General features: G+C 42.0%; 1 protein-coding gene across 1 annotated transcript in view; it reads left to right on the top strand.

The window, feature by feature from the left end:
* RAP2C (RAP2C, member of RAS oncogene family) overlaps window positions 1–3,317 on the top strand; it is a 14,660-nt gene extending 11,343 nt beyond the window's left edge. Inside the window, exon 3 of the mRNA XM_040468074.1 lies at window positions 828–3,317. The gene's annotated coding sequence lies outside the window, so the exon portion shown is untranslated. The remainder of the gene's footprint in view (window positions 1–827) is intronic.
* The last annotated feature ends 6,303 nt before the right edge of the window (window positions 3,318–9,620 follow it).

A 9,620-nucleotide genomic window follows, 5' to 3' on the forward strand; every position in this document is an offset into this window, starting at 1 on the left:
GTCCGAAAAAAGGGCAGCCGGAATGGCAGCCGCTGAACTACTGCTGTCACCTAGCATCTAACCCAAGTCAGGGCACTTAGGAGGTGCTCAATAGCTAGACCGTGATGGAATAGCATTTTCTTATTTTAAAATTTCTAAAAAACCCTAAACTTTGAAAAGTTGTGCATACTGTCAAGTTTGCTCATAATTAATATGCATTTAATTCTAGTGCCATTTCCCATGACAAATATGAAGAAATCAGATTCCAAGTAGAAGTACTATCTGCCACTTTTATACTGTAAAATCTTTTAAACCAGTAAGAACATTGTTGATATTGTATAAAGTATAATAACGTATTTAAAAATAAGCCAGAGTTACATACACACAATAGACTATATCCAGTGCGTCATTAGTGTCTGTTGCTAATTTTCAGTGACTTTTTTTTAAAAATTTTTTTTTAACATTTATTTATTTTTGAGACAGAGAGAGACAGAGCATGAACAGGGGAGGGTCAGAGAGAGGGAGACACAGAATCTGAAATAGGCTCCAGGCTCCGAGCTGTCAGCACAGAGCCCGACGCGGGGCTCGAACTCACGGACCGCGAGATCGTGACCTGAGCCGAAGTCGGCCTCTCATCCGACGGAGCCACCCAGGCGCCCCTCAGTGGCTTTTTTTGACCACATAAAATCACTTTTTAATTGAAACTGATGGGGAACACAGTGAAATTCCACATTCAGATACTTATTCTGGTACCAGTTCCATGTGTATACAGACCTGTTGTCAGTGTTCTCATTTTAAACTGTGATCTATATTTCTATCTTTTTACAACGTTTTAATCTTAATTGCAGATAAAACTCAGAGGAAATTTGCACAGATGCTGCTTTGGAGAACTTTACAACCTGGGTTGCAGAACTGAGCCTTGGTAAACCTGTCTCTATTACAGCATGTTGCCATACATCTAATTAAGTGCATAAGGTCTTTGGCCTTCAAGATCCATCGACCTTCAACAGGAATGCTTAGCACGTTTACCATATGTTTAAAATCTGTTCTTTATCAATCAGTCCTTTTGTAGCTTTCTAAGTTCTTATTGATGGCTAATATGCAAGAATTAATTTTTAATATTTTAATTGATTTCTTTAATCAGTTTCTCAACTTGTATTTATTAAATACTCAAACTCAGTATTACCTACTCAATGCCTTTTAAAAGAAAGTTATAATGGAGAAAAAAATTGAGCCTTAAACAAATGGTTACTTCTGTATATTACCTCGCACCAGTGCTTCATTCTATTTGTAAAATCTTTCTCCTTTAAATGGTTGGTTAATACTTTGAGACTTGGTTTACGTGTGGCAGTGTTGTAAAAAGAAACTAAAGATCACGTTTTACCTATATGGATGGAGTATCCCTTTTCTTCAAGTGCAGTTTGTGATGTGTTTTTGTAATTAACATGTTCTGAAAGTTACAATTGTTATTTGAAATTGACTGTAGAGCATCTAGCTGAAGAGTTAAGCATTTGATTCCATTAGGTTTTCACATGTGTTAATCTCATTTACAGCATCGAATTGCAGCAGTAACATTTTCCTTTCTGTGAAGTTCTAAATTTAGTTATGACCTACTTAGCAATGCCTTTGAAAAGGGATATTGTATCCATGGTAAATTAATTGTATACCTAAACAGAGATCGCTCAGCTTTGCCTGTCAGGCTTGTAATTGACATCTAGTAGACTTCTGCACATGTAAAATTGAATTCAAATAAAATCATATACGCTTTCTAGTTCTTAATATTTGTCTTTCTGAAGAATAGTTTAAAGCAATATTTGTTAAAGTTTTCTTGCACTATCACAGTTGCTTTTTAGTTCTTTCTCAAGAAGCATGTTCGTAGTAGAGACAAAAATCTGTGTAACAGGAAAGGATAGCGCCAAGTCTCTGGGCTTTTTGTTTGTTTTTTGGATTTTTTTTTTTTTTCCAAATGTGCTTCTAATAGCCATTGCCTTCCATGTTGTTTACCTAATCAGCACATTTTGTCTGAATACTTGAACATTTTAACAGTAACACAGGTATAGAAACAGAAAGGAAACTTTCTTAAGAGTAATCTTTTGGTTCAGTTTTAACATCTTGACCACAAGCGCTTTTTCTAGCAATGACTTTAAAATTTTGTAAGTTTGACAGTATTTTCTTGTTGGGTTTTTATTTGGTTGTAGTTGTGTGCTTTTAATTTGCAGAAGTTAGTAACTGCAGCTCACCTACTGCACCAAAGTTCTCGAGTTTAGGAGCCCAGCTTTAGTCATTTGAACATGCTTCTAAATAAAAACAAAACAAAAAACCAAAACTATACTTTTGATCTATAATACTAGCTCAATAACTTTGTCAAGGAAAGCTCTAATATATGCAGTGATGGTTTATGGAAGGGTGTGGCAATTTTAAATTTATATTGTGTGTGATGTTCCAATAAAGTGATATCTACATTCATGTGATTTATTGGTCAGCATGACCATTAATTATTGCGTAGAAATTGATTAAACTTTGATTTCCTTTTTTAAAATCGTGTTGCATTTGATTCCTAATCAAATTCCCTCAAAGTGAACTTTTGATCTTAGATTTTGAATTTTATGGTGAGATTGTAAGGGTGGAAGCAACTGAAACATTGTTCCTTATTTATAAACTGCTTGAAATGAATACCTATTTTAAGTTTGCACTTTAATACCAAACTTAAAACCAAACACTCAGTTCAGAGTAGGTTAAGTGATCATGGTTCATCGTTATTAGCTGTGTGAAATTCTGAAGGAATCAAATAATTCATGATGATTTAAAATTTTCTGCAGATGGATTTTTTTTATATATCCAGTATTTCTTTCCTATGGATAGTTCCCCCCACAGCATTGACCTCAGCAACAAATTTATCTTGAATTCGCTTAGGATCACAGGAATCAGGGGAAAGTGATTTAAAGGCGGTTTCTTCAGCACATTTTAAGAAAAGGGACCAAAAGTTATTTTAGCTTCCTCAATAGATTGCATGTCAAGTTGCTTATTAGGATAATAAATTAATATTAAATGGAATATATGTCTCGTCTTTACTATGGCATCCGTTTAGGAGTTGTTCAAATCACTGCAGTAGGGCTCTGCAAATAAAATCATGTAACCTATTATGGATCTAACGTACTGTAACTTTATCAATGAAAGGTAAAAATCTCAAGTAACAAGTACAAGCATTGAACAATGACCTATAAAGATTTGTAAAAGTAAAATTTTTCCAATAGATTTCATTCTTGTCATTTTGTAAGATGACCCTGCAGTCCACCTGTTTGTAACTTTTTTAATAAAATAGACATCTGTATTACTGAGGTTGGTTTCTTGAATTTTTTGGTGCGTTACTAATTCTAGATTTGCTGACTTGTAAATCTCTTTCGCATAACTGAAAGCCATTACTTTTTATCAAAATGATTATGTGTATTGTATACATTTAAAAAGTTAAACGTTCACTTGTGTCCTTAGTCACCATTCTGGCACATGTGGGAAAACCAACACATATCCTAAAATGTAACATTTAATCAATTGAATAACTTACAAATAAAGTAGAAATAATGTGTAAAAAGTAATATATCTTGTCCCATTTGGAGAAAGTGTCCCAACTATAAATCTGTTGGCTGGGAATTATCCACGTGTAGATTTCAGACTGTATTAAGCAATACAATTAAATTTTGAACTACCAAATGAATTAAGAACATTCAACACAATCAAGTTATCACTTTGGGGGCGCCTGGGTGGCTCAGTTGGTTAAGCAGCCAACTCTTGGTTTCAGCTCAGGTCATGATCTCGTGGTCATGGGATCAAGCCCCACATGGAGTTCCATGCTAAACGTGGAGCCTGCTTGGGATTCTCCCTCTCTCTCCGCCCCTCCCCTGCTTGTGTGTGCTCTCTCTCTCTCTCTGTTTCAAGTAAACTTTTTTTAAAGTTATCACTTTGTTTTATCCAGCGAAAGGTTTTGCCAGTCACTTTAATTCACTGACCAACTCCATATTTTTAAATTGTTGAACTAAGATTTTTAACGTAAATGTTTTTTTAGCCCGTAATCTTTTCCTTGAAATTGGATAGTTCTTTCTGTCCAAACATATAGGGACTGGATTTTTTTTTTAATGTGTAAAAATGGGCAGGTTTATATACCCTTGTCATAATACATGGAAAGTATCTTACCGTTCATTACCATGGATTATTGGTCTGGAGTCGGGCTCCAAACACCTCACATATGCTGTACTAGATGCTGTCCTTGAAGTCCCAAAAGCCCTTTTCTACAGCGAAGGTGCTCATGATTTCCAGGCCCTCCCCTTTTTCTTCCACTGATGTAGTATCCCTTCATCCAGAAAGGTCAACATTTTTAACCAAGTGAGTAACAGAGAAGGTGAGAGGATGGCCTAGGGTAAGAGGTAGGGGGTTCCAGGCTGATGAGCCAAATCAGTGCTGGATATCCGAAAGGTACTTTGTCACCGTCAGGGCACTTTTCTCTCTCACCCCTCCCTACCCTCTTCATGTAACTCTTACCTACAGACAAGATTCATCTAGTCTTTACACTCCTCCAGGATCAAGATCCAAAGCTCTAAGACTTCTTGTTCGGGTTCAAAGCGGGGGCAGTTTTTCGGATAAGCTCTTGCTTTCACGTAGATTTCACATGTCTCTCATTTGCCCATACTGCTAGCTGGTGTTTGGGATTTTCTTGTCGCCATTTTGTTGTCGGTGAAGCCAAGGCTCAGGAAAGTTTTGCCTTAATCATTTTATCATTGGGTGGAGGCAAATTGGTGCTACTAAAATTATAAAACTCATGGAAACAAGACACACAGCAAGAAGTAACTGTTTCAAGTCAGTGTGACGGTCCACATGTAACAAAATACTATGGGTCGTATTTAAACGTAATGTGTTTGTTATACTGCTAAGAGTTTATGTAAGACATGAGCTATTTTCATTATGGCTATTTTTCTTTGGAAAGGCAATGTCTTCAATCAGGATTTGGCAGCCTTTGGCCGCCAGGCAGAATCCCGCCCGGTTAGCAATGCCAAAAGAACCGTCGTTAGATTTAGCAGCTGTATCCTGAATCCATTGCAGAGCTCAGCTGCACCCTTTCTCTATCTAAACTTACAGTTTGAATGGAGGACCAGAAGTGCAGCTGATCCCAGACACATCCTTTATCAGCAGAGACCCGCGGCTGTGCTTACAGGCGTTATTCTATGGCGCAGGCTGTTCTACTCCCAAGCCCAATTGTCATGCCATTGTATTATAATTCATGAGTCTTCTCCTACAGACTGAGAGCTCCTTGAAGGTATGGCTTTGCCCGTGTCCCCTCTTCATCCTCAGTGCTTATCTCTAGTGCATTATAGGTGCTCAATAACTATCTTATGAAATTATAGTCTTGGAATCAGTACGGCAGATGGGTGTTCGCTTAGAAAGCCCTAACCTTGCCATCTCCTGTTGGTTTTCTCCCCGCTGTTTTTCTTCATCCTCTGCAGAACTGAGGTAATTTGCTTGTTTGTTTTGCTTTCCGTTTTTGTTTATAATTGAAGTAGTTGTTTCTAAACCACTTCCGAGAGAAATGGACACCATGGAGAGATGGTCCATACAGGCATATTGTAAGTAGGGACTTAAGGGCCTTGAATCTAACACTAAGTCCCACAAGACTCTAAATAGAAAAATATAATCAAAATGGGTATTTACTGCCCATGCCTGAATTTCCTCTACAGTAGATTCCAAAGCTGACCCAAGCCTGTCCCAGTCATTTTCTTAGGCAAGTCAGAGAAATGTTCATACTGACCCCCCAAAACCTCCCCAGTGTTTCCCCTTCACTGAGTCAATAATTTCTATTCTCACTGCAAAACCTCAGGTAATCCCCCACCTGTACTCGTACAGTCACCCCCCACCAGCCTTTCCTTTAACCCTTGACCTGATTCTCTCGTTGTACCTAAGGACTTCTACCGCATGTAACTACCCTGCCCCCTCCCCTTTTCTTCTATGACTCTTAAGATAGTTTTATGAGTAGCTAAACTAATGGAAGTAAGGTGTTTTCACTATGGTTCCCCCAGCTCTCCGACTCAGTCTCCAAATCCTTTGACACCAATAGTTGGGAGACATTTTCAGGTTGGCCTTAAACCAATGTACGGTTGTCTTCAAAATATCAGCTCCCTGTATGTGCTTGAATACCAATGATCTGTGCGGTCTGCCATGGAACCAGAGTCTCCCAGATGTCCCAGGAAGCCCTCCAGGAACTGGCTCCCGAAGTTCTGGATGCTTTTGCTTCATGCTGTAAGCCCCAGGGAATGCCCTGGACTTAGTAGTTTGAAGCTCCTACCAGTTGCTGCAGGCTTTAAAGTTTTGGTGGGGGCGTACATGGGAGGAAGGGAAGGACTTAAGCCCATGCAGAACTTCTGTTGGGGCTTGAGAGCAGACGGACTTTAAATCTACAGTTGAGAAATAGAAGGGTCCCTGAGGGTTCTGAACCTTCTCAGGTGATCCAAATCTGAAGGTCCATTTTTCACCTGTTTGAGACGGAGCCCCCAGAAGCCCTGATACCGGTGAACACAATTTTCTCTGGTTCCTGTGACCCTTCTTGGGGACACCTCTATGGGTGTTCTAAGAATCCCAGCTGAAATACACATTATGCCATGCTCCAAGATACCTCTGCAAGTACTTTTGGTCTTTTGCTCAGGCCTCAAGATATACAGAAGAAAATAGGAGCAGTGGACATTTCAAAATTTTTTTAACATGCATTTTTGAGAGAGGGGGGAGGGAGCAGGGTGTGAGTGGGGGAGGGGCAGAGAGAGAGAGAGACAGACAGAACCAAACAGGCTCCAGGCTCTGAGCCCCCTCACGCAGGGCTGAAACCCACGAACTGTGAGGTCATGACCTGAGCCGAAGTCGGACGCTTAACCGACTGAGCCACCCAGGCGCCCCAAGGGCGGTGGGCATGTCAATGGCCAACGTGAGGCTTTACCACACTGCTTCGCTGCAAGCCGAGTGTATGGCAGGCGTGTGGAGATTGCAGCCTTTGCTGTCTAACCTAAGAGGAATCCGAGCGACAGGCTTTTTGCTCTTCAGGTGGCTAAAAAGAATAGTTGCAATGCATTAGGAATGGGAATCTGGCCCAAAACAGAGTGATTTCCCTTTGACGATAAATAGTCGCTTGTTGAGGCTAACGACTACAGACAAAAAAGGGACAAGAGCAGCGCCTTCATTTAACTTCATGTAACTGAGCTTCTACGTATGTACCAGGCACTTCCCTGTGAGCTGAGTTTATAAGAGGAATGTGCCATGGCCTTAACTCCCAGTGCAGCTTGCATTCTAGCCTGGGAGACAGCCTCGCAAGCAATAATTATGACACAAGGCGATATATGCTCTAGTATCAGCACGGGCAAGATGCCAGGGAGCCCAGAGAAGTGAAGGGATTTGTTTCCCTGTAAGGGTCAAGGGAAGGTCGGAGGAACTTGCCTTGTGAGTTGCTTCTTGGAGACTGAGGAGAAACTTGCAGTAGGGACGTTTCAGGTAGACTCCGAAGGAGGGCAGTGAGCAGAGGCGAGTAGCCCTGAAAGCGCCTGGCAGGCCCGGGGACCTTGTGACAGCAAGGATAGCCAAAGGGGCCGGCGGGAATCAGAGGGGGAAGGAGGGTTGGGAGATGAGGCCTGGAAAGCAGGAATTTGCTTGACTGTCACACTGAGGGTGTGAGGATTTTTCCAGGCAGCCGCGGGGCAGGATGAAGCAGGAGCATGGCAGGAACCCACAGGTGTTTTAGAAAGATCCCAAAATGGAAGGGAAATTGGAGGGAATTTGCCCGGGGCCAGAAGGCCTGTCAGGAGACCACTGTAATCCTATAGGAATGAGAAAGAGCAAGCACCTCAATAGGGCAAAGCTGAGAGAATGAAATGATGGGGATAAAGTGGTCCAATACATGGACCCAACCAAGTCGTAAAAATGATCGCATCATATTCTTCAGTTTAAACTCTCCTGATGCTCCAGCACCCAGTGCATTAAACAAGGGCCACCTCTGCAATCTCATCTTTTTCTGTGCCTCTCTTCATAAGCTCCAGTCCCAGTGACCCCAGAACTCCTGCTGGTTCCTGAACAGGCCCTATTCAGTGACATCTCCATGCCCTTGCAGGAGCTGTTTCCATCACGTGTGTGATACCCTCTCCCCAGCCTCCTTCCTCCAGGAAATTCTCACTCGTCCTGCAAGATATAACTCATACGTCATCTCCATGGATCCCTGATTTCTCTCTCATTGCCCTCAGGCAGAGATTCATCCTCTCTCTCTCAGTCTCTCTCTCTCTCTCTCTCTCTCTCTCTCTCTCAGGTAGCACCCAGTGAACACTTCGCAATTATCAAGATAATTATTTCAAAATTATCTATTTACGTATCTGTCTCCCCACCAAGGCAATCAGCTCCTGATAGAAGAGAAGTGGATTCTTTTTCCCCAAGCACAGCATTCGATGCATACAAGGGTTCAATAAACGCTGAGTGATTGAGTGAGTTTTGGTGGTTGAACTGGCAGGACTTAACATGATTATTGGTTATGATGAAGAGGGGGAAATAAAAGCTGTCCAATTGGACAGTCCTACATGATCTAGTTTGCATGGAGGTTCCCCTGCCCCACTCCGGACCCACCTAACCATTCCTTTATGAAGCAGCCAGAGCCATCTTTAACAAATGCACATATAATCCGGATTCGCCCCCAGCCTGAAGTTCTGCAATGGCTCCTAATCACCATCACATTTAGTCCAGACTTCGCAGCTTGGCCTGGCCCCTGCCTGCTGGTTCATCCTTGTTTCCCTCCATCTTTCCCTTGGATATCTAATGGCTTTGTGCTTTCTGGCAGACGCTCCCACGCTTTTGCTCATTCTTTCTTCCATCTGAAATTCCTTCCCTCTTCTTCACTGCAGATCTCCTACTGGTGCATTGAAACTGCTTGCTTGTCTCCCTTTTCTAGGAGGTGAGCTCTAAAAAGGAAAGGATTATGGCTCATTTCCTAGTTACCTCAGTACCTCTCCCAAAGCAGATGATCAGTAAAGATGTGTCAGGGGCAGGAAGAGGTTGTTGGGTAGTTGGGATTGCGGGCCACGGGGGATGTGATTTCAGCCCGGGGCATGTGGAATGGCACATGCCGGAGGATATACAGGTGGGGACGTACAGGGGGCAGTGTCCAGGATTATCTCTAAGGCCAGGCCTACGTCTTGTGCCCATTCCTGGAGTGACACTCTTAAAGCAGATCCAACCACTGTTTCTATTTAAGCAGGGTGAGGTCAGCCTCCGACTTCCATCAATATCAAATCCACACCCAATGCAGAAAGGTCAGCCAAGTCAAATTTCTAGTCCTCTCTGCCTCTGGCTCTGTGCCTGAAAGTGAGGATTGAAACAGGAGGATAAGGACTCGTTTTCTTCCCTCAGCCTGAAGTGTGGTTTTAGCCAGACTCAAGCTTTGTGATCCCTGCAACCCTTGCAGATTGTATGAGTAAACATCCACCTCACTCCCCCAAATCAAGACGCTTCTTAGTCTGTTATGGAGTGGATGGGTACTTTCCCATCTCTTATGTGGGTGCCCACATCAGCAGCCATGTATCTTTCATTGATGTATGCCGAGTTAAAGGCTTCGGCTTCCTATTAAGGTTTCCATG

Source organism: Herpailurus yagouaroundi, unplaced genomic scaffold (genome assembly GCF_014898765.1).
Source record: "Herpailurus yagouaroundi ecotype Mexico unplaced genomic scaffold, PumYag 67681, whole genome shotgun sequence".
Taxonomy (NCBI): Eukaryota; Metazoa; Chordata; class Mammalia; order Carnivora; family Felidae; genus Herpailurus; species Herpailurus yagouaroundi.